This window comes from Salmo salar, unplaced genomic scaffold (genome assembly GCF_965601325.2).
Source record: "Salmo salar unplaced genomic scaffold, fSalSal1 ptg000306l, whole genome shotgun sequence".
NCBI classification, from domain to species: Eukaryota; Metazoa; Chordata; class Actinopteri; order Salmoniformes; family Salmonidae; genus Salmo; species Salmo salar.
In genome coordinates, this window is record NW_027675347.1 from 1,937,802 (window position 1) to 1,960,537 (window position 22,736).

General features: G+C 44.8%; 1 protein-coding gene across 2 annotated transcripts in view; it reads left to right on the forward strand.

Moving 5' to 3' along the window:
• LOC145850408 (cell adhesion molecule CEACAM6-like) overlaps positions 1-22,736 on the forward strand; it is a 92,352-nt gene that overhangs the window by 53,252 nt on the left and 16,364 nt on the right. Inside the window, exon 1 of one of the 2 annotated variants that reach the window (XM_082971529.1) lies at positions 18,739-22,008. The exons of the other annotated variant lie outside the window; for it this stretch is intronic. The gene's annotated coding sequence lies outside the window, so the exon portion shown is untranslated. Of the gene's footprint in view, positions 1-18,738; positions 22,009-22,736 lie in introns of those variants that run through there. 2 annotated transcript variants of the gene reach the window in all.

Consider the following 22,736-nt stretch of genomic DNA (forward strand, 5'->3'; position numbering starts at 1 on the left):
ATTGTAAAGTGTTACCATTCCCTGTCTTTCATATCTGAGGCTAAATCCATGAGGCTAAGAAATGTGACAGGGAATGTGTCCACAGAGAGAGAGAGAGAGGGAGAGAGAGAGGGAGAGAGAGAGTGCTATTCTATTTCTCCCCTGAATGAAGGACTGAAGAAGCTCTGAGATTAAAAGGCAGAAAAGAATGAAAAGGCGGAGTCACAGGGACGGAGAGTCCCTCACACAACAACGTGACAGCCAGTAGGGCTTTAGGAGGAGGGAGATATGAGGAGGAAGCTGCTTCTATTGGGCAATTGTCGGAGGAAATTCATTTGTGACACCAGCTTATATTAAAATTATACTTCACTTTATTTGCACCTACTACACTTAAGGCGAGGTTAGCGTATACTGTAGGCTCACTGGTCAACAAGAGCAGGAAAGGACAGGGGACAGCAGAGAAGTACAAGTTGAAGAAAGTGCAGTGTCAGAGACACAAATGAAATAAAAACATCTGCTTTTCTCCATACCGTCATGACAGTAGCAGATATTTCAAAACGTTAAAAACAAATAATTTAAATGACTCTTTATACACAATTCCATTAGAAGCATCAAACTCATAGCTATAAGGCGTTTGGATATGAAGCTTACGTCATGCTTCAGATTGATAGTGAAGTCAGCCTTGAGTGGGTCCTCTCTCACTTTGTTTGTGAGCCTCGAACATCAGACCACTGTCTATTAGAATTTGCAGTTAGAACTGAATAAAAGTATTATTACTTTCCCTAGACCACTAGGAATGTTGATGATGTAATGAAATAAACAGATAACAAAAGGTTTTGTCCAGCAGAACACATTATTGCTTGGATGTAGTTGCTATTCAGGTTTCTAAAGAGCACTAGGAAAAAAACAAGGTCTGTGTTAGAGGTGAATACTGTAGGTGTCATAGGATAGGCTTAAAGGACGACAGATGGAGACGGGGGTTAAAGGACCACAGATGGAGACGAGGGTTAAAGGACGACAGATGGAGACGGGGGTTAAAGGATGACAGATGGAGACGGGGGTTAAAGGACCACAGATGGAGACGAGGGTTAAAGGACGACAGATGGAGACGGGGGTTAAAGGATGACAGATGGAGACGAGGGTTAAAGGATGACAGATGGAGACGAGGGTTAAAGGACGACAGATGGAGACGAGGGTTAAAGGATGACAGATGGAGACGAGGGTTAAAGGATGACAGATGGAGACGAGGGTTAAAGGATGACAGATGGAGACGAGGGTTAAAGGATGACAGATGGAGACGAGGGTTAAAGGATGATAGATGGAGGCGAGGGTTAAAGGACGACAGATGGAGACGAGGGTTTTAAAGGACGACAGATGGAGACGAGGGTTAAAGGACGACAGATGGAGACGGGGGTTAAAGGATGACAGATGGAGACGAGGGTTAAAGGATGACAGATGGAGACGAGGGTTAAAGGACGACAGATGGAGACGAGGGTTAAAGGATGACAGATGGAGACGAGGGTTAAAGGATGACAGATGGAGACGAGGGTTAAAGGATGACAGATGGAGACGAGGGTTAAAGGATGACAGATGGAGACGAGGGTTAAAGGATGATAGATGGAGGCGAGGGTTAAAGGACGACAGATGGAGACGGGGCTTAAAGGACGACAGATGGAGACGGGGCTTAAAGGACGACAGATGGAGACGGGGGTTAAAGGACCACAGATGGAGACGAGGGTTAAAGGACGACAGATGGAGACGGGGGTTAAAGGATGACAGATGGAGACGGGGGTTAAAGGACCACAGATGGAGACGAGGGTTAAAGGACGACAGATGGAGACGGGGGTTAAAGGATGACAGATGGAGACGAGGGTTAAAGGATGACAGATGGAGACGAGGGTTAAAGGACGACAGATGGAGACGAGGGTTAAAGGATGACAGATGGAGACGAGGGTTAAAGGATGACAGATGGAGACGAGGGTTAAAGGATGACAGATGGAGACGAGGGTTAAAGGATGACAGATGGAGACGAGGGTTAAAGGATGATAGATGGAGACGAGGGTTAAAGGATGACAGATGGAGACGAGGGTTAAAGGATGACAGATGGAGACGGGGGTTAAAGGACGACAGATGGAGACGGGGCTTAAAGGACGACAGATGGAGACGGGGGTTAAAGGACCACAGATGGAGACGAGGGTTAAAGGACGACAGATGGAGACGGGGGTTAAAGGATGACAGATGGAGACGGGGGTTAAAGGACCACAGATGGAGACGAGGGTTAAAGGACGACAGATGGAGACGGGGGTTAAAGGATGACAGATGGAGACGAGGGTTAAAGGATGACAGATGGAGACGAGGGTTAAAGGACGACAGATGGAGACGAGGGTTAAAGGATGACAGATGGAGACGAGGGTTAAAGGATGACAGATGGAGACGAGGGTTAAAGGATGACAGATGGAGACGAGGGTTAAAGGATGACAGATGGAGACGAGGGTTAAAGGATGATAGATGGAGGCGAGGGTTAAAGGACGACAGATGGAGACGAGGGTTTTAAAGGACGACAGATGGAGACGAGGGTTAAAGGACGACAGATGGAGACGAGGGTTAAAGGATGACAGATGGAGACGAGGGTTAAAGGATGACAGATGGAGACGAGGGTTAAAGGACGACAGATGGAGACGAGGGTTAAAGGAAGACAGATGGAGACGAGGCTTAAAGGAAGACAGATGGAGCTGAGGGTTAAGACCCTGTAATCAAGGCGTATGCTCACGTGAAATGTTCAAAGAATTTCACAAATGTTAAATTGTATTATTTTTTTTAAATACAATTCATTGAATTGAATCAAAAGTCATTCAGAAGTCATTCAAAAGTCTAACCACCCTGAGAGATCAGGATTAGGAAAAGGTCAAGGGTGAGGACTCGTCCATAAATGAGTTATTACTAACCCTTTCAAAAGGGGGAGGGGTTGCAAGAACATCTTTAGGAGTGCTGTAGCTCTTTGAAGGGTTTTGTTTTAAAGTTTGAATCTGTTGGTGATGCTTATAGTTTGGTACACCTGAGAGGGGAATGTTGAGGACTGACAGGGCTTTAAGAAACTGAAGCCACCCAGGAGGTCTTCTATCATCAGCAGTCTGGTGGGATGCAGAGATACTTTTAAGCAAGTCCATCATATGTGAACCCCTGACAACATCCCCCTGAAAGATAAACTCTCCTTTGTCATTCCAAGTAGCGGCCGCCTTTGAATCTTTTATCTTGTTCATAATGTATCTAACATTTTTCCTGTTACATGCTGGAACATGTGTCAACAAGTCATGCAGACATTATCTTCAACATGTATTTGATCTTCAACTGGTAAGATCACCAGTCCAGGCATTACAGGGGCATGGCTCTCTCTATGCGCGTCATCCTTTAAGGTTTCCCATTGGGAAAGCGATAAATGGTTGGTCTCTCTCTCACCTTGTTTTACCAAGGCCAAATACCTTTGCAAAGAGGTTTGTGTATTTTTGGACCTTATCATAGGGATTCATCCTTTTCTGTTCAAAATATCCTTTATGGCCATATCCAAATCATTTTCCGCTGTTTGTCTGATATTTTCAGGACCCTGTAATTGTTGTTTAAGTCTATCCAACTTTTGATGAGGCACTAAGTACATTTTATTGGCCATCACATTCTGTGTTCAACCCCCACGTCTAGCAGCAATAAGGCTGGTGATGAAGGACACGGCTATACTGAGTAAAGGTAGATAACCCCCACGCCTGGCAGCAATAAGGCTGGTGATGAAGGACACGGCTATACTGAGTAAAGGTAGATAACCCCCACGCCTGGCAGCAATAAGGCTGGTGATGAAGGACACGGCTATACTGAGTAAAGGTAGAAGATAACCCCCACGCCTGGCAGCAATAAGGCTGGTGATGGACACGGCTATACTGAGTAAAGGTAGAAGATAACCCCCACGTCTAGCAGCAATAAGGCTGGTGATGAAGGACACGGCTATACTGAGTAAAGGAAGATAACCCCCACGCCTGGCAGCAATGAGGCTGGTGATGAAGGACACGGCTATACTGAGTAAAGGAAGATAACCCCCACGCCTGGCAGCAATGAGGCTGGTGATGAAGGACACGGCTATACTGAGTAAAGGTAGAAGAAACCCCCAGACTGTTGTATGGTATGTCTTTTCCTTTGAAGACTTGCACTTTTACTGGCAAAGAGTTTGATCGCTGCCTTTTGTCTCTTTAATTTTTTTAATTGGGTCAGGGTGAGTGGAATGTGCCCTTTGAGAAGATTCAAAGCAATCTCACATAGGGATAATATGAGATCTGAAGAACAATGATCCAAGATGGCCTTCCGTTCTTTATGGCTAGCCCCAACTAGGGATCTCAAGAGGGGCAGGTTTCTTTTTAAACGCGGAGACATATTGTTTACTTTTTAGGAATGTACACCGTCGGCCACTCCCACGGGAACAGGCCTGTTCGGAGCCTCAGGTGTTCTGGAGTATTTGCTTTTAAATCCACGATTTGGTAGCGTCCTCATAGCTATCCATGAAGTAGGATTTCCTTCCAGGGTACATCAGCTGAGCTAGAATGTTTATTTGTAGTTTGTCTCTAGGGTTTTTGAACAAAACCAAGTAATTGACTTTCAAACTAATGGGACGGCTATTTTTACCTTGGTGAAACACATTTTGTACCAAGTAAAGCACTGACAAGTTTCGATGATCAGTATATTGAGTAAAAACTCAAGCTATTTTAGAATGTTCACAAAAAGCACACCATCCAAAACCAACATTGTTTTTATGAGGAGGTAAAAGTTCATCATCAGACAGGGATGCTGGTATTCTGTCAACAAACTAAATTTGTATTTTCTTCAACAACTCATCATACAAGGGTTGATAACATGAATAACACCACACAATATTGTCAGGTTTCTGAGATAATACATGTTCAGAATTCTCTAAAATACTTTTTTACAAAACAAGTTTTACTGCTATTGTATTGGCCTGCGATTAAGGCCGAAAATGGTAGTTGCAACCTGGGATCAAAACCTTCTACAGCAGCCATTATATCTTAAGGGTTAAGACACACAGGGGCTTGTACCATAAAGTCAGTAACCAAAGGGTAAGGTGGTCCTGTCAGGTAAAAGTAATCACTTGTCATGGAGAAGGTAGTCGCACTTCGCTTCGCTCCACAGGTAATATTACATTTCATTACATTACAACGGTTTGATTTGTTTGATCTGAGCAATTTTTTCTTAGCTAGCTACATAGCCGTCTTTGTATCAAAGATAATTGTGTAGTTTAGAGTAATTATCGAGGGTAGCTAGCCAGCCAGCTGTTTTCGTCCTCCTAACTTAGTCTACACTGCTAGCTAGCCAACTAGCCAACTTCTACCGACTAGCAGCACTGTAGAAACTATTACATTACAACGGAACGACGTGATTAGTGTAGTGCTAGCTAGCTACATAGCTGTCTTTGCTGTCTTTGTATCTAAGATAATTGTGTAGTTTAGAGTAATTATCGAGGTTAGCTAGCCAGCCGTGCCGCGACGCGACGCAGTTATCCAGACTCCAGACTTAGTCAAAACACCTAGTCATCATCAAACCCACTGCTAGCTAGCCAACCTTTACTGACTAGCAGCACTGTAGAAACTAATACATTACAATGGAACGATTTGACTAGTGCAGTGTTAGTTGACTTTGTCATAGTTTGATAATTGTGTAGTTTGGAGTAATTATCGAGGTTAGCTAGCCAGCTATTTTCGTCCCCCGCGACGAAAATAGGTTACCTAGCCAGCTACACGTTCAAACAAAGTCAACAACGCAGCCACTGCTAGCTAGCCTACTTCACCAGCCAGCAGTACTGTATCATCTTCGTCATTTTAGTCAATAACATTTTTGCAACGTAAGCTGAACTTTCTGAACATTCGAGAAGTGTAGTCCACTTGTCATTCCAATCTCCTTTGCATTAGCGTAGCCTCTTCTGTAGCCTGTCAACTATGTGTCTGTCTATCCCTGTTCTCTCCCCTCTGCACAGGCCACACAAACGCTTCACACCGCGTGGCCGCTGCCACTCTAACCTGGTGGTCCCAGCGCGCACGACCCACGTGGAGTTCCAGGTCTCTGGCAGCCTCTGGAACTGCCGGTCTGAGGCCAACAAGGCAGAGTTCATCTCAGCCTATGCTACCCTCCAGCACCTCGACTTCTTGGCACTGACGGAAACATGGATTACCACAGATAACACTGCTACTCCTACTGCTCTCTCCTCGTCTGCCCACGTGTTCTCGCATACCCCGAGAGCATCTGGCCAGCGGGGTGGTGGCACTGGAATCCTCATCTCTCCCAAGTGGACATTCTGTCTTTCTCCCCTGACCCATCTGTCTATCTCCTCATTTGAATTCCATGCTGTCACAGTTACCAGCCCTTTCAAGCTTAACATCCTTATCATTTATCGCCCTCCAGGTTCCCTAGGAGAGTTCATCAATGAGCTTGACGTCTTGATAAGTTCCTTTCCTGAGCATGGCTCACCTCTCACAGTTCTGGGTGACTTTAACCTCCCCACGTCTAACTTTGACTCATTCCTCTCTGCCTCCTTCTTTCCACTCCTCTCCTCTTTTGACCTCACCCTCTCACCTTCCCCCCTACTCACAAGGCAGGCAATGCACTTGACCTCATCTTTACTAGATGCTGTTCGTCCACTAATCTCATTGCAACTCCCCTCCAAGTCTCCGACCACTACCTTGTATCCTTTTCCCTCTCGCTGTCATCCAACACTTCTCACTCTGCCCCTACTCGGATGGTATTGCGCCGTCCCAACCTTCGCTCTCTCTCTCCCGCTACTCTCTCCTCTTCCATCCTATCATCTCTTCCCTCTGCTCAAACCTTCTCCAACCTATCCCCTGATTCTGCCTCCTCAACCCTCCTCTCCTCCCTTTCTGCATCCTTTGATTCTCTATGTCCCCTATCCTCCTTGCCGGCTCGGTCCTCCCCTCCTGCTCCGTGGCTCAACGACTCATTGCGAGCTCACAGAACAGGGCTCCGGGCAGCCGAGCGGAAATGGAGGAAAACTCGCCTCCCTGCGGACCTGGCGTCCTGTCACTCCCTCCTCTCTACATTTTCCTCTTCTGTCTCTGCTGCTAAAGCCACTTTCTACCACTCTAAATTCCAAGCATCTGCCTCTAACCCTAGGAAGCTCTTTGCCACCTTCTCCTCCCTCCTGAATCCTCCCCCCCCCCCCCCCCTCCTCCCTCTCTGCGGATGACTTCGTCAACCATTTTGAAAAGAAGGTTGACGACATCCGATCCTCGTTTGCTAAGTCAAACGACACCGCTGGTCCTGCTCACACTGCCCTACCCTGTGCTTTGACCTCTTTCTCCCCTATCTCTCCAGATTAAATCTCGCATCTTGTGACGGCCGGCCGCCCAACAACCTGCCGGCTTGACCCTATCCCCTCCTCTCTTCTCCAGACCATTTCCGGAGACCTTCTCCCTTACCTCACCTCGCTCATCAACTCATCCTTGACCGCTGGCTACGTCCCTTCCGTCTTCAAGAGAGCGAGAGTTGCACCCCTTCTGAAAAAACCTACACTCGATCCCTCCAAAGTCAACAACTACAGACCAGTATCCCTTCTTTCTTTTCTCTCCAAAACTCTTGAACGTGCCGTCCTTGGCCAGCTCTCCTGCTATCTCTCTCAGAATGACCTTCTCGATCCAAATCAGTCAGGTTTCAAGGCTGGTCATTCAACTGAGACTGCTCTTCTCTGTGTCACGGAGGCTCTCCGCACTGCTAAAGCTAACTCTCTCTCCTCTGCTCTCATCCTCCTAGACCTATCTGCTGCCTTTGATACTGTGAACCATCAGATCCTCCTCTCCACCCTCTCCGAGTTGGGCATCTCCGGCGCGGCCCTCGCTTGGATTGCGTCCTACCTGACAGGTCGCTCCTACCAGGTGGCGTGGCGAGAATCTGTCTCCGCACCACGTGCTCTCACCACTGGTGTCCCCCAGGGCTCTGTTCTAGGCCCTCTCCTATTCTCGCTATACACCAAGTCACTTGGCTCTGTCATATCCTCACATGGTCTCTCCTATCATTGCTATGCAGACGACACACAATTAATCTTCTCCTTTCCCCCTTCTGATAACCAGGTGGCGAATCGCATCTCTGCATGTCTGGCAGACATATCAGTGTTGATGACGGATCACCACCTCAAGCTGAACCTCGGCAAGACGGAGCTGCTCTTCCTCCCGGGGAAGGACTGCCCGTTCCATGATCTCGCCATCACGGTTGACAACTCCATTGTGTCCTCCTCCCAGAGTGCTAAGAACCTTGGCGTGACCCTGGACAACACCCTGTCGTTCTCTACTAACATCAAGGCGGTGACCCGATCCTGTAGGTTCATGCTCTACAACATTCGCAGAGAACGACCCTGCCTCACACAGGAAGCGGCGCAGGTCCTAATCCAGGCACTTGTCATCTCCCGTCTGGATTACTGCAACTCGCTGTTGGCTGGGCTCCCTGCCTGTGCCATTAAACCCCTACAACTCATCCAGAACGCTGCAGCCCGTCTGGTGTTCAACCTTCCCAAGTTCTCTCACGTCACCCCGCTCCTCCGCTCTCTCCACTGGCTTCCTGTTGAAGCTCGCATCCGCTTGCGTCCCACCCACTCAACAGCCAGTTGAATCCTGTGGCGCAATTTTCAAATCCCTTAGAAATGCTATTACTTCAATTTCTCAAACATATGACTATTTTACAGCTATTTAACCTCTTGGGGCTAGGTGGGACGCTAGCGTGCCACCCGTGGTGCACTCCATCAACAGCAGGTGCATTTCAAGAGCGGCAAATTTGAATCCAAATAAATGTCAAAATTCAAATTTTTCAAAAATACAACTATTTTACACCATTTGAAAGATAAACATCTCCTTAATCTAACCACGTTTTACGATTTCAAAAAGGTTTTACGGCGAAAGCATAAATTTAGAGTATGTTAGGACAGTACATTTACAAGAGTTGTGTGTAATGTTTTGTCAAGTCAAAGACAGGGTCACCAAAACCATAAAACCAGCTAAAATGATGCACTAACCTTTTACAATCTCCATCAGATGACACTCCTAGGACATTATGTTAGACAATGCATGCATTTTTAGTTCTATCAAGTTCATATTTATATCCAAAAACAGCGTTTTACTATGGCATTGATGTTGAGGAAATCGTTTCCCTCCAATAACCGGCAGTCAAGTCAGCGTAACAAATTAAATAATTAAAATTAGAAAACATTGGTAAAATATTATATTGTAATTTAAAGAATTATAGATTTACATCTCTTGAACGCAATCAACTTGCCAGATTTAAAAATAACCTTACTGGGAAATCACACTTTGCAATAATCTGAGCACTGCGCCCAGAAAAATACGCGTTGCGATACAGACTAGACGTCATGTTGGGGAGATCTAAAATCGAAAATACTATGTAAATAATCCATTACCTTTGATTCTCTTCATCAGATGTCACTTCCAGGTATCACAGGTCCATAACGAATGTAGTTTTGTTCAAAAAAGCTCATCATTTATGTCCAAAAATCTCCGTCTCGTTAGCACATGATGTAAGCCAGCCGGACTTCTCGTCATGAACGAGGGGAAAAAATATATTTCCGTTCGTTCAAACATGTCAAACGTTGTATAGCATAAATCATTAGGGCCTTTTTTAACCAGAACATGAATAATATTCAAGGTGGACGAATGCATACTCTTTTATAACGTATTGGAACGAGGGTACCCAACATGAACTCGCGCGCCAGGTGTCTAATGGGACATCATCGTTCCATGGCTCTTGTTCGGTCAGATCTCCCTCCAGAAGACTCAAAACACTTTGTAAAGGCTGGTGACATCTAGTGGAAGCAATAGGAAGTGCCAAAATATTCCTAAACCCCTGTGTTTTTCAATGGGATAGGTTTAAAGTCAATACAACACATCAGGTATCCACTTCCTGTCAGAAAATGTCTCAGGGTTTTGCCTGCCAAATGAGTTCTGTTATACTCACAGACACCATTCAAACAGTTTTGGAAACTTTAGAGTGTTTTCTATCCATATATAATAAGTATATGCATATTCTAGTTACTGGGTAGGATTAGTAACCAGATTAAATCGGGTACATTTTTTTTATCCAGACGTGCAAATGCTGCCCCCTAGACCCAACAGGTTGAAGACAAGACTCTCGTTAATCTAACCACACTGTCCGATTTCAAAAAGGCTTTACAACGAAAGCAAAACATTAGATTATGTCAGCAGAGTACCCAGACAGAAATAATCAGACACCCATTTTTCAAGCTAGCATATAATGTCACAAAAACCCAGAAGACAGCTAAATGCAGCACTAACCTTTGATGATCTTCATCAGATGACACACCTAGGACATTATGTTATACAATACATGCATGTTTTGTTCAATCAAGTTCATATTTATATGAAAAACCAGCTTTTTACATTAGCATGTGACGTTCAGAACTAGCATACCCCCCGCAAACTTCCGATTAATTTACTAACAATTTACTAAATTACTCACGATAAACGTTCACAAAAAGCATAACAATTATTTTAAGAATTATAGATACAGAACTCCTCTATGCACTCGATATGTCCGATTTTAAAATAGCTTTTCAGTGAAAGCACATTTTGCTATATTCTCAGTAGATAGCCCGGCATCACAGGGCTAGCCATTTAGACACCCACCAAGTTTAGCGCTGACCAAACTCCGGTTTACTATTATAAAAGTTTGATTACCTTTCCTGTTCTTCGTCAGAATGCACTCCCAGGACTTGTACTTCAATAACAAATGTAGGTTTGGTCCAAAATAATCCATAGTTATGTTCCATCAGCTGCGTTTTGTTCGTGCGTTCTAGACACTATCCCAATGGTAAATAACGGTCGCGCGCATGGCGCATTTCGTGACAAAAGATTTCTAAATATTTCATTACCGTACTTCGAAGCATGTCAACCGCTGTTTAAAATCAATTTTTATGCCATTTTTCTCGTAAAAAAGCGATAATATTCCGACCGGGAATCTGTGTTTCGCTAAATAGAGGGAAAAACAGAAAGACGGGGGCGGCCAGTGCACGAGCCTAAGCCCTTTGTCCTCTGATAGACCACTTAGCAAAAGCGCTCGTGTGTTTCAGCCAGGGCTTTGAATTACGTCATTCAGGTTTTTCCCAGGCTCTGAGAGCCCATTGGAGCCGTGGTAAGTGTCACGTAACAGCAGAGATCCTTTGTAATGAATAGAGATGACAAAGAATAGCAAGAAATGGTCAGACAGGGTACTTCCTGTACAGAATCTTCTCACGTTTTGGCCTGCCAAATGAGTTCTGTTATACTCACAGACACCATTCAAACAGTTTTAGAAACTTTAGGGTGTTTTCTATCCATATGTAATAAGTATATGCATATTCTAGTTACTGGGTAGGAGTGGTAACCAGATTAAATCGGGTACGTTTTTTATCCGGCGGTGTAAATACTGCCCCCTTGCCCTAACAGGTTAAGGAATACCTAGGATAGGATAAAGTAATCCTTCTAACCCCCCCCCCCCCTTAAAAGATTTAGATGCACTATTGTAAAGTGGTTGTTCCACTGGATATCATAAGGTGAATCCACCAATTTGTAAGTCGCTCTGGATAAAAGCGTCTGCTAAATGACTTAAATGTAAATGTAATGTAAATGTACTACCTGGAATCTTTTAGTAAGTGGGGCATTACGTAGATGGAACCCCTTTGTATCCCCAACAATCTCTTATCATAGACTACCTGGAATCTTTTAGTAAGTGGGGCATTACGTAGATGGAACCCCTTTGTATCCCCAACAATCTCTTATCATAGACTACCTGGAATCTTTTAGTAAGTGGGGCATTACGTAGATGGAACCCCTTTGTATCCCTAACAATCTCTTATCATAGACTTCCTGGAATCTTTTAGTAAGTGGGGCATTACGTAGATGGAACCCCTTTGTATCCCTAACAATCTCTTATCATAGACTGCCTGGAATCTTTTAGTAAGTGGGGCATTATGTAGATGGAACCCCTTTGTATCCCCAACAATCTCTTTGTAGGAGGTCAACATTTCTAATTCACTATTCCGGTCGTTTATAAAACCCTCGACTAAGTGTGTGATTGATTCCAAGTTTACACGTGGGGCATTTTCATTGTTTTGCCTTTGGCTTTCAACACTACGTGATTGTTTTTAGTCCTAAAAGCATAGCTTTTGGGTCCACAGGATGACCACTATCATATGGTCACCATCTTCCAGTTCACTGGTTAAACCACCCAGATAGTTACTAAGAGGGGGGGATGACCACTATCATATGGTCACCATCTTCCAGTTCACTGGTTAAACCACCCAGATAGTTGCTAAGAGGAGGGGGGGTCCAATCACCAGGTTTCCTTACATAGACCACAGAGTCTGTGTCATGGTAAAGACCCCTCCTCTGCAGCTGCTCCATGAGGGTATATAGTCCATAGGCCGTGGTAGAAGCTGGTAGAACCCTCCTCTGCAGCTGCTCCATGAGGGAATATAGTCCATAGACCGTGGTAGAAGCTGGTAGAACCCTCCTCTGCAGCTGCTCCATGAGGGTATATAGTCCATAGGCCGTGGTAGAAGCTGGTAGAACCCTCCTCTGCAGCTGCTCCATGAGGGTATATAGTCCATAGGCTGTGGTAGAAGCTGGTAGACCCCTCCTCTGCAGCTGCTCCATGAGGGTATATAGTCCATAGGCCGTGGTAGAAGCTGGTAGACCCCTCCTCTGCAGCTGCTCCATGAGGGAATATAGTCCATAGGCCGTGGTAGAAGCTGGTAGAACCCTCCTCTGCAGCTGCTCCATGAGGGTTTATAGTCCATAGGCCGTGGTAGAAGCTGGTAGAACCCTCCTCTGCAGCTGCTCCATGAGGGTATATAGTCCATAGGTCATGGTAGAAGCTGGTAGAACCCTCCTCTGCAGCTGCTCCATGAGGGTATATAGTCCATAGGCCGTGGTAGAAGCTGGTAGACACCTCCTCTGCAGCTGCTCCATGAGGGAATATAGGCCGTGGTAGACGCTGGTAGAACCCTCCTCTGCAGCTGCTCCATGAGGGTGTATAGTCCATAGGCCGTGGTAGAAGCTGGTAGAACCCTCCTCTGCAGCTGCTCCATGAGGGAATATAGGCCGTGGTAGAAGCTGGTAGACCCCTCCTCTGCAGCTGCTCCATGAGGGTATATAGTCCATAGGCCGTGGTAGAAGCTGGTAGACCCCTTCTCTACAGCTGCTCCATGAGGGAATATAGTCCATAGGTCATGGTAGAAGCTGGTAGAACCCTCCTCTGCAGCTGCTCCATGAGGGAATATAGTCCATAGGTCATGGTAGAAGCTGGTAGAACCCTCCTCTGCAGCTGCTCCATGAGGGAATATAGTCCATAGGCCGTGGTAGAAGCTGGTAGAACCCTCCTCTGCAGCTGCTCCATGAGGGTATATAGTCCATAGGTCATGGTAGAAGCTGGTAGACCCCTCCTCTGCAGCTGCTCCATGAGGGAATATAGTCCATAGGCCGTGGTAGAAGCTGGTAGACCCCTCCTCTGCAGCTGCTCCATGAGGGTTTATAGTCCATAGGCCGTGGTAGAAGCTGGTAGAACCCTCCTCTGCAGCTGCTCCATGAGGGAATATAGGCCGTGGTAGAAGCTGGTAGACCCCTCCTCTGCAGCTGCTCCATGAGGGTGTATAGTCCATAGGCCGTGGTAGAAGCTGGTAGAACCCTCCTCTGCAGCTGCTCCATGAGGGAATATAGGCCGTGGTAGAAGCTGGTAGACCCCTCCTCTGCAGCTGCTCCATGAGGGAATATAGGCCGTGGTAGAAGCTGGTAGACCCCTCCTCTGCAGCTGCTCCATGAGGGTGTATAGTCCATAGGCCGTGGTAGAAGCTGGTAGACCCCTCCTCTGCAGCTGCTCCATGAGGGTGTATAGTCCATAGGCCGTGGTAGAAGCTGGTAGACCCCTCCTCTGCAGCTGCTCCATGAGGGTGTATAGTCCATAGGCCGTGGTAGAAGCTGGTAGACCCCTCCTCTGCAGCTGCTCCATGAGGGTATATAGTCCATAGGCCGTGGTAGAAGCTGGTAGACCCCTCCTCTGCAGCTGCTCCATGAGGGTATATAGTCCATAGGCCGTGGTAGAAGCTGGTAGACCCCTCCTCTGCAGCTGCTCCATGAGGGAATATAGTCCATAGGCCGTGGTAGAAGCTGGTAGAACCCTCCTCTGCAGCTGCTCCATGAGGGTTTATAGTCCATAGGCCGTGGTAGAAGCTGGTAGACCCCTCCTCTGCAGCTGCTCCATGAGGGTGTATAGTCCATAGGCCGTGGTAGAAGCTGGTAGAACCCTCCTCTGCAGCTGCTCCATGAGGGTGTATAGTCCATAGGCCGTGGTAGAAGCTGGTAGACCCCTCCTCTGCAGCTGCTCCATGAGGGTATAAAGTCCATAGGCCGTGGTAGAAGCTGGTAGAACCCTCCTCTGCAGCTGCTCCATGAGGGTATATAGTCCATAGGCCGTGGTAGAAGCTGGTAGAACCCTCCTCTGCAGCTGCTCCATGAGGGTATATAGTCCATAGGCCGTGGTAGAAGCTGGTAGAACCCTCCTCTGCAGCTGCTCCATGAGGGTTTATAGTCCATAGGCCGTGGTAGAAGCTGGTAGAACCCTCCTCTGCAGCTGCTCCATGAGGGTATATAGTCCATAGGTCATGGTAGAAGCTGGTAGAACCCTCCTCTGCAGCTGCTCCATGAGGGTATATAGGCCGTGGTAGAAGCTGGTAGAACCCTCCTCTGCAGCTGCTCCATGAGGGTGTATAGTCCATAGGCCGTGGTAGAAGCTGGTAGAACCCTCCTCTGCAGCTGCTCCATGAGGGAATATAGTCCATAGGCCGTGGTAGAAGCTGGTAGAACCCTCCTCTGCAGCTGCTCCATGAGGGTATATAGTCCATAGACCGTGGTAGAAGCTGGTAGACCCCTCCTCTGCAGCTGCTCCATGAGGGTGTATAGGCCGTGGTAGAAGCTGGTAGACCCCTCCTCTGCAGCTGCTCCATGAGGGTGTATAGGCCGTGGTAGAAGCTGGTAGACCCCTCCTCTGCAGCTGCTCCATGAGGGTGTATAGGCCGTGGTAGAAGCTGGTAGACCCCTCCTCTGCAGCTGCTCCATGAGGGTTTATAGTCCATAGGCCGTGGTAGAAGCTGGTAGAACCCTCCTCTGCAGCTGCTCCATGAGGGTATATAGTCCATAGGTCATGGTAGAAGCTGGTAGAACCCTCCTCTGCAGCTGCTCCATGAGGGTATATAGTCCATAGGCCGTGGTAGAAGCTGGTAGAACCCTCCTCTGCAGCTGCTCCATGAGGGTATATAGTCCATAGGCCGTGGTAGAAGCTGGTAGAACCCTCCTCTGCAGCTGCTCCATGAGGGTGTATAGTCCATAGGCCATGGTAGAAGCTGGTAGACCCCTCCTCTGCAGCTGCTCCATGAGGGTGTATAGGCCGTGGTAGAAGCTGGTAGACCCCTCTTCTTGTTACGTCTCCATTACAACAGAGATATGTCTTGATTCTAGAACAAAAAATTAGAAATTTCATATTGGTCTGAAAAAAATGTATTCCAATAATTATTCGGGATCTTTAATGATAGATGTTAATATATTACTTCTCTGAGCAAATTTGCCCCAGAAACTGTTCAAGAGAAGTTTACACACATTTCTTTTGGCTTTGATGACCTCTATTCTGTCAGGGTCAAGACGTATGCTCCCTTTTCATGATAGTCCTGAATGTATCTGTCTTTGCTCTCTTGATCTGTGGCTGATGCAGGATATCCTGAAGCCATTTGCTCGCCTCTCAAGGAGGTATTGATGTACTCTTTAAAAAGAGTGTCTGATTTCCTGGGAAAGTTCCACATACAAAGCTGTGGCCACACGATACCTCTTCTCTAAGCCTAATCTCGTGGGAAAGAAACTTAAACAATGTAATTATTTTTATTTCACCTTTATTTAACCAGGTAGGCAAGTTGAGAACAAGTTCTCATTTACAATTGCGACCTGGCCAAGATAAAGCAAAGCAGCAACACAGAGTTACACATGGAGTAAAACAAACATACAGTGAATAATACAGTAGAAAAATAAGTCTATATACAATGTGAGCAAATGAAGTGAAATAAGGGAGGTAAAGGCAAAAAAGGCCATGGTGGCAAAGTAAGTACAATATAGCAAGTAAAACACTGGAATGGTAGATTTGTAGTGGAAGAAAGTGCAAAGTAGAAATAGAAATAATGGGGTGCAAAGGAGATAAATAAATAAATAAATATGGTAGGGGAAGAGGTAGTTGTTTGGGCTAAATTATAGATGGGCTATGTACAGGTGCAGTGATCTGTGAGCTGCTCTGACAGCTGGTGCTTAAAGCTAGTGAGGGAGAGAAGTATTTCCAGTTTCAGAGATTTTTGTAGTTCGTTCCAGTCATTGGCAGCAGAGAACTGGAAGGAGAGACAGCCAAAGGAGGAATTGGCTTTGGGGGTGACCAGAGAGATATACCTGCTGGAGCGCGTGCTACAGGTGGGTGCTGCTATGGTGACCAGTGCGCTGAATTAAGGGGGGACTTTACCTAGCAGGGTCTTGTAGATGACCTGGAGCCAGTGGGTTTGGCGACGAGTATGAAGCGAGGGCCAGCCAACGAGAGCGTACACGTCGCAGTGGTGGGTAGTATATGGCGCTTTGGTGACAAAACGGATGGCACTGTGATAGACTGCATCCAGTTTATTGAGTGGGGTATTGGAGGCTATTTTGTAAATGACATCGCCGAAGTCGAGGATCGGTAGGATGGTCAGTTTTACAAGGGTATGTTTGGCGGTATGAGTGAAGGATGCTTTGTTGTGAAATAGGAAGCCAATTCTAGATTTAACTTTGCATTGGAGATGTTTGATGTGAGTCTGGGAGGAGAGCTTACAGTGTAACCAGACACCTAGGTATTTGTAGTTGTCCACATATTCTAAGTAAGGACGGGCGGGTTAGGTGCAGGCAGCGATCGGTTGAAGAGCATGCATTAGTTTTACTTGTATTTACGAGCAGTTGGAGGCCAAGGAAGGAGAGTTGTATGGCATTGAAGCTCGTCTGGAGGGTTGTTAACACAGTGTTAACACAGTGTCCAAAGAAGGGCCAGAAGTATACAGAATGGTGTCGTCTGCGTAGAGGTGGATCAGAGACTCACCAGCAGAAAGAGAGACATCATTGATGTACACAGAGAAAAGAGTTGGCCCAATAACTGAACCCTGTGGCACCCCCATAGAACTACCAGAGGCCATCCGATTTGACAGATTGAACTCTTTCAGAGAAGTAGCTGGTGAACCAGGCGAGGCAATCATTTGAGAAACCAAGGCTATTGAGTCTGCCGATGAGGATGTGGTGATTGACAGAGTCGAAAGCCTCGGTACCCCCTGTGTCACTTGTTGAAGGCTGGGTCTACAAAAAAAACAAGACTTGACTACCTTGGGCTTTGACACTGGCTGCAACACCTTCTTCTACCCAGTTATCCACAGTCACTTTACCTCTACCTACATGTACATATTACCTCAATTACCTTGACAAACCAGTGCCCCCGCACATTGAGTCTATACCGGTACCCCCTGTATATAGCCTCCACATTGACTCTGTACCAGTACCCCCTGTATATAGCCTCCAAATTGACTCGGTACCGGTACCCCCTGTATATAGCCTCCTCAAATTGACTCTGTACCAGTACCCCCTGTATATAGCCTCCACATTGACTCTGTACCGGTACCCCCTGTATATAGCCTCCACATTGACTCTGTACCGGTACCCCCTGTACATAGCCTCCACATTGACTCTGTACCGGTACCCCCTGTATATAGCCTCCACATTGACTCTGTACCGGTACCCCCTGTATATAGCCTCCACATTGACTCTGTACCGGTACCCCCTGTATATAGCCTCCACATTGACTCTGTACCGGTACCCCCTGTACATAGCCTCCACATTGACTCTGTACCGGTACCCCCTGTATATAGCCTCCACATTGACTCTGTACCGGTACCCCCTGTATATAGCCTCGCGACTGTTATTTTTTTGTTGCTCCTTAATTATTTTTATTTTAACATTTGTCCTATTTTCTATAATTGTTTTATTTTGTTACTTTCTTAACCTTGTTTTCTTAAATGCATTGTTGGTTAAGGGCTTGTAAGTCAGAATTTCAATGTAATTTCTACACCTGTTGTATTCGGTGCATGTGACAAATATAATTTGATATGATTTGATCAAGGGATTCAAAAGAAGATAGGAATCATAGGATCTAGAATTGGGATAAAAATAAAAGTTTTAGTACTGGGGTTATATAAATGTTTTAGACAGAGTAGAGCACAGTGTTTTAGTACCGGGGGTTTATAAATGTTTTAGACAGAGTAGAGCACAGTGTTTTAGTACTGGGGGATTATAAATGTTTTAGACAGAGTAGAGCACAGTGTTTTAGTACTGGGGTTAATAAATGTTTTAGACAGAGTAGAGCACAGTGTTTTAGTACTGGGGTTTATACATGTTTTAGACAGAGTTGAGCAGTGTTTTAGTAGCAGGGGTTTATAAATGTTTTAGACAGAGTAGAGCACAGTGTTTTAGTACTGGGGTTTATAAATGTTTTAGACAGAGTAGAGCACAGTGTTTTAGTACTGGGGTTTTATAAATGTTTTAGACAGAGTAGAGCACAGTGTTTTAGTACTGGGGTTTATAAATGTTTTAGACAGAGTAGAGCACAGTGTTTTAGTACTGGGGTTTTATAAATGTTTTAGACAGAGTAGAGCACAGTGTTTTAGTACTGGGGGTTTATAAATGTTTTAGACAGAGTAGAGCACAGTGTTTTAGTACTGGGGTTTATAAATGTTTTAGACAGAGTTGAGCAGTGTTTTAGTACTGGGGTTTATACATGTTTTAGACAGAGTAGTGCACAGTGTTTTAGTACTGGGGTTTATAAATGTTTTAGACAGAGTAGTGCACAGTGTTTTAGTACTGGGGTTTATAAATGTTTTAGACAGAGTAGAGCACAGTGTTTTAGTACTGGGGTTTATAAATGTTTTAGACAGAGTAGAGCACAGTGTTTTAGTAGCAGGGGTTTATAAATGTTTTAGACAGAGTAGAGCACAGTGTTTTAGTACTGGGGTTTTATAAATGTTTTAGACAGAGTAGAGCACAGTGTTTTAGTAGCAGGGTTTTATAAATGTTTTAGACAGAGTAGAGCACAGTGTTTTAGTACTGGGGGTTTATAAATGTTTTAGACAGAGTAGTGCACAGTGTTTTAGTACTGGGGTTTATAAATGTTTTAGACAGAGTAGTGCACAGTGTTTTAGTACTGGGGTTTATAAATGTTTTAGACAGAGTAGAGCACAGTGTTTTAGTACTGGGGGTTTATAAATGTTAGCACAGTTGAGTCTGTCTGCTGACCACTTTTCACCCTTGAAAGTCATGGTGGAAACAACAATTGGTAGATAAACCCCTGGTTGCTGATTACTCTCAAAGTCATAAAACACAAATGTCTCTGAATGTTCATCTTCATCCAATGGTTGAAGGTAGCACTCATGTTCCACTTCTTGAACCACTTCAGTGTCTCTGCTTTTCAAAGCCCCTTTACAGACAGGGCAGTGTAGGATACCACATACCTTTACAGACAGGGCAGTGTAGGATACCACATACCTTTACAGACAGGGCAGTGTAGGATACCACATACCTTTACAGACAGGGCAGTGTAGGATACCACATACCTTTACAGACAGGGCAGTGTAGGATACCACATACCTTTACAGACAGGGCAGTGTAGGATACCACATACCTTTACAGACAGGGCAGTGTCCACATACGTGAGGTTGGGGGTTGTCTGTTTTAACGTTGTAATTGCGTTGGAATTTTGGACATTTCTTGTTGAGGTCACACCAGCTGACAGATGTATATGCCTTTGGATGCTATGGACTCTAAAACACAGAGGTCCAGTTACTAGATAGGTTTCTCACAGCCTTTTACAGGACTCTAAAAGGCAGAGGTCCAGTTACTAGATAGGTTTCTCACAACCTTTTACAGGGCTCTAAAAGACAGAGAGGTTCAGTTACTAGATAGGTTTCTCACAGCCTTTTACAGAGCTCTAAAAGACAGAGAGGTCCAGTTACTAGATAGGTTTCTCACAACCTTTTACAGGACTCTAAAAGACAGAGAGGTCCAGTTACTAGATAGGTTTCTCACAACCTTTTACAGGACTCTAAAAGACAGAGAGGTCCAGTTACTAGATAGGTTTCTCACAGCCTTTTACAGAGCTCTAAAAGACAGAGAGGTCCAGTTACTAGATAGGTTTCTCACAGCCTTTTACAGGGCTCTAAAAGACAGAGAGGTCCAGTTATTAGATAGGTTTCTCACAGCCTTTTACAGGACTCTAAAAGACAGAGAGGTCCAGTTACTAGATAGGTTTCTCACAGCCATTTACATGCTATCTTCAATCAGTAGAGGCTCTACCTCAGAAATTATTGTGTCAAGCTGTTTAGCTGCATCCTACATCAACACATCGTCCTCATCAACACGTCATCCTCATCAACACATCATCCTCATCAACACATCATCCACATCATCCTCATTATCCTCATCAACACATCATCCTCATCAACACATCATCCTCATCAACACATCATCCTCATCAACACATCATCATCCTCATCAACACATCATCACATCATCATCATCAACACATCATCATCATCAACACATCATCCTCATCAACACATCATCCTCATCAACACATCATCATCCTCATCAACACATCATCACATCATCATCATCAACACATCATCATCATCAACACATCATCCTCATCAACACATCATCCTCATCAACACATCATCATCCTCATCAACACATCATCACATCATCATCATCAACACATCATCATCATCAACACATCATCCTCATCAACACATCATCATCCTCATCAACACATCATCACATCATCATCATCAACACATCATCATCATCAACACATCATCCTCATCAACACATCATCCTCATCAACACATCATCATCCTCATCAACACATCATCACATCATCATCATCAACACATCATCATCATCAACACATCATCCTCATCAACACATCATCCTCATCAACACATCATCCTCATCAACACATCACCCTCATCATCCTCATGTCCTCCTATGTCAGCAATCCATGCTTTGGTTTAGTTTCCCCTGGTACTGTTTCCACTTGCTAATGTTTTAGCATTTGTGGCACAAATCCCATTCAAGTCATCCGACCAATATTAGCATTTTTTGCACATTTCTTTTAGTCATTTTATCATGTCCAAATCATGTCCAAATCATCCAAATGTATAAAATTCAATGTGAAGCTCAACAAAGTCACTTATAGATGATTTGAACATGATGTGCTAATGTTAATCTGACAAATCATATTATCGGTCCCATGATTTGAATTAGATTTTTGCTACAAATGCTATAATGTTATGTAAATGTAGGAGTGTTTGACATTGCAGCCGACTTTATAGACGAGTCGAGATCTACAAATGACCTTGCATGATAAATAACTACTCACTCACTCAGTCAGTCAGTCAGTCACAATTTACCCACGATGCATCACAGTTTTGATGCTCTCGAACACTGTATGTGTGACTGAGGAAGGAAGCCCTCTCTGCATCAGCTTCTTAGTTCCTGACATAGATTTGTCTAGAGGGTCCATCTATGCATATTTGTCATTATGTCGTCTGCAACAGAATTAGAAGAGCAATTGAGGACTATCTCCATTTTAAAGTAGTTAATGTCTTCTTCTTCAACTTCCATAACTTTAATGACAGTCGGTAAACCAACTGAAAGTTTGTATTCAATGGCTTTAGTTTTGAAGCAAGTGCGCCCTCTATTAAACTCTATGGACACAGACTACTTCAATGTTGGGTTAACCACAGATCTCAAACTTCACACTCAGTGTCTGTTTACTGACAGTAAGTTAACTTACAACACGTCTACCCTTCACTCTGTAAGTATGCTTGACGATATCTTAAAATATGTATATTTTATAATTTGTTTGTAACCATGAACTTCTGTATCCTGTTATGTGCATGGCGATGCTATTGGAATGTATGTTGTTTTGTTTTTCTGTTATGTACTCTGTAGATGTATTTCTGCATATTAATCTGATACAGTATTGTACATGTGGTTTCATATATAATACTTTTTCCTGCTATTTTAAGGACTCTGACAGTAATAGATTTTTGTGGAGACGTGTTTGAAAATGGGCTAAAGTAAGAGGGGATTGGGTGTTTAGCTTTTAGGAGTAATACAGTATTAATATGAAACACAGTGATGGAGGGTTGTGTTTAGGAGTATTATTTACGTGAGACACAGTGACGGTGGATTGAAATGCTTACTAACGGGTCCATTTCCAACAATGCAGAGTAAAAACATTTTAAATAGTGACACAAGGAACTGAATAACAAATAACAATAATGAGTAAAAAATAACATGTCTATTTACCAGTACCTAGTTGATGTGCAGGGGTATGAAATAATTGAGGTGGTTATGGGGCGGCAGGTAGCCTAGTGGTTAGAGTGTTGGACTCGTAACTGAAAGGTTGCAGATTGAATCCCTGGGCTGACATGGTACAAATCTGTCGTTCTGCCCCTGAACAAGGCAGTTAACCCACTGTTCCTAGGCCATCATTGAAAATAAGAATTTGCTCTTAACTGACTTTCCTAGTTAAATAAA